A 3,347-nucleotide genomic window follows, 5' to 3' on the forward strand; every position below is an offset into this window, starting at 1 on the left:
TGACACCTTTTTTTTATATGTATAAATTTATTGATTTTTGGTTGCATTGGGTCCTCGTCGCTGCGCACGGGCCCCCTCCAGCTGCGGTGAGCGGGGGCCACTCTTCACCGTGGTACACGGTCTCCTCACTGCGATGGCCACTCCCACTGCAGAGCACAGGCTCTAGGCGTGCGGGCTTCAGTAGTTGTGGCACGTAGGCTTCAGCAGCCGTGGTTCGTGGCCTCTAGAGCTCCGGCTTCAGTAGTTGTGGCACACGGGCTTAGCTGCTCCGCGGCACGTGAGATCTTCCCGGACCAGGGCTCAAACCCATGTCCCCTGCATTGGCAGGTGGATTCTTAACCACTGCACCACCAGGGAAGCCCTAAAGATGCCTTTCTGACAAACAATCCCACGTGAAAAAGTTAAGCCTGTTAACTCCAGGAGGTGAACTCGTAAGAGGCCTGACAGAGCTAACGCGTAAAGACGCTCGCGTGTTACTTCAGTGACAGCATCACACTCGGTTACTTCTCTTCCATCCGGCACCTGAGACCCACACCTTCCACTCTAAGAAGGTGTGATGGTGAATGTAGAGACAGCCTGGCAGGTGCTAATTCAACGTAGTAACTGTGTTACTGCTTCATCCGGGCAGTGCAAGCAGAAGTTCACAAAACTGTACCAAACACAAGGAAATGTGTCACTATACATTGCCTGGAACAGAACTGATGACTCTGATTTTCCTGAAGCAGGAAAAAGGTGCCCAGCTGGGACCAGCACAGCCTCACTGAGCGCCTGGTCCCTGCTCCTTTTGGCTCCTGACATGAGCGTGTAACACTAGGTGATGCCCACTTTGGCTTTTTCAAACGTCTAATTGAAGCTGGGTACGGTAGAGGGAAAGGGAATAGTTTCTGCACAGAAGTTCTTGGAATCACAGTTGCAAGGATATACAATTTTTGCTCTGAAGTTTTCTGATTCTGTAAAATGAGCAGGGCTTGCCAGGTGCCACATTAGATATTTAGGTGCATGTGTTTGGGGGGCTGTGAGGGTCAAGGGGAGCTTATTTATAGTATCAGTTGCAACATAAAACACTCCAAGATTTTACAGTTTCTTTGTTTTGTTCAAATTAATCACAAGATTCTGAAATCTTAGAAAAGAGATTAGATTCTTAACAAGGTGTCAACTTTGATGTACTTTAAAAACAAATCAAAGTAAAAATTAAAATCCAAGTTAAAATTTATACCTACTCAATTCAAAATAAATTTTACATCAAAGATTTTCTATGAATAATAAATTACTTGATAGGAAAGCCCTCTGCTAATTAAAACTGTCGGGGAGAAGCAAGGGCAGCTGTAATTTACGGCATCAGATTTGCTATGTTTGCATCCTTTCTTCAGGGCTCAGAGGAAGCAGGTTGGGACAGAAGCTTCGTTGACAGCAATGAAAACAAAGATTAGGAGGAACAACTTTGATCGCAATACAGTTAGTTGGGGAAAAAAGTCAAGATATCATCAAAAACTGTATATTAAACAAAACACCGTGATCCCTCTGGGCGACACATTCACAGGCAGAGTTAAACGTTCTGTGGTCACATCCCCCCAGGATGACTGTAGGCCTGGGCTGGGCCTGATGCGAAGCCATTCTCGAAAGGACTTTACTCACCCTGGCACAAAAGAATATTAAGATTCAACTAAGACGTTCTGTTGTCCTGGATCCTTGGGAAACACAGCCTTCGTCACCAGATGCCCCGGCTTTGCGGTTGAAGAATTTAGGGCAGCTCGAGGCCCCCCAGAAAAGCCCCTGCTCCGGCAGCAGCATCACCCCTCACCCTGGTCCCACTGTCTGTTCACATGGGGGGACATGAGACTGGGATGCCGTCGGATTGCATGGTGGCCAGAGGGTCGATGGCAGATCCACTGGTCAATTGTTAACTTTGTATTAGCCTTAAGCTGATTTGGGCATGAAAGTTCTGATGATGCAGAATCTTGTGCTGGGGCCTGCGTGTTCCTCTGAGCATTCCTACTTCTTTTTTCTTTCTTTTTCTTTTTTCTTTTTTTTGCAGTACGCGGGCCTCTCACTGCTGTGGCCTCTCCCCTTGCGGAGCACAGGCTCTGGACGCGCAGGCTCAGCGGCCATGGCTCACGGGCCCAGCCGCTCCGCGGCATGTGGGATCTTCCCGGACCGGGGCACGAACCCGCGTCCCCTGCATCGGCAGGCGGACTCCCAACCACTGCGCCACCAGGGAAGCCCTCATACTCCTTCTAAACACTATTTGTTCCTGCACGACCTACTGCCTGACCCTTCCGAGACCCTGTCTCAGGGTCAAGCGCCAGCCCCAGAGGTGGGGTCTCGTCATCATCTATTTCAGCTATGCCTGGCCTCAAAGGATGGTGTGCGACCCACCGAGCACTATGGGAATTACCAAGATTTTCTATCGTTTGAGGGGAATAATACAAGCAAGTGCTAGAAGTAGAGCATCGGCAAAGGGCATCGAGGGTAAATCTGGCTGTTTTCATGTATTCACCCTCACCCCACCCAACCCCAACACAACAAGCAGTGGGTTAAAATCCAGCTGAAGGTCAAATGAAAGATAAACGTTTCCTATGACGCTCTTCAAAGCCCAGTGTTCACTCAGGGAGGAGGGGCTGACTTCCCAAATTAAGTTTCTTGATAAATATTTATAAACGCCTTTTAAAAATATATTATTAAAAACAACTGCTTAAAAAATGCAGCTAAGGGACCAGTAAATAAAATCTTTTCAAAGAGAGGGATCAATGTGACTTCGTGGGACAGATGATGAAACACCTAATTCTCCATCTGAGAAATTCAACTTCCATATTCCAGGTGTTAAAACAATTCTAAAACCTTGTTTTTTTCTTTACAAAACAATTAGAACAGATGCTCAGGCAAGAAACAACTGAGGTGGGAAATCAGCACATCCAGGTGTGACGGGTTCTTTGTAAACACAGCTGCCATGCACGCTTCGGAAAAGTGAATGTTGGGGTCAGAAAATGTCTCAGATTGCAGCTGACGAGAAGCAGTTGGCGAAAGTTAATCACTTGGCTGGACATTATCTTATTTTTATACATCGGCTCAATCTCCCATAATAATAAAAGTCTCTGGGAAAGGATTCCACAGTCATCTTAGGAAAGTACTGGGATGTGTCAGAGTCTCCTTTTAGGAATTTTAGGCTGACCGGATTCTGTTGGGTTACTTCCCAAAAGGGAAGACTAAAGCCACCTAGGATGTGTGCCAGCTCCCTGGGCTGTGTCCTCAGCACCTCGGCACCGGCCGTTGTGGACGGTCAGAGTACCCCACCACTCGGGTTCCTAGGAGGCAGGGTGCTGATGCCTTGTGGTGGAAACCTAGGTGGA

This window comes from Globicephala melas, chromosome 12 (genome assembly GCF_963455315.2).
Source record: "Globicephala melas chromosome 12, mGloMel1.2, whole genome shotgun sequence".
NCBI classification, from domain to species: Eukaryota; Metazoa; Chordata; class Mammalia; order Artiodactyla; family Delphinidae; genus Globicephala; species Globicephala melas.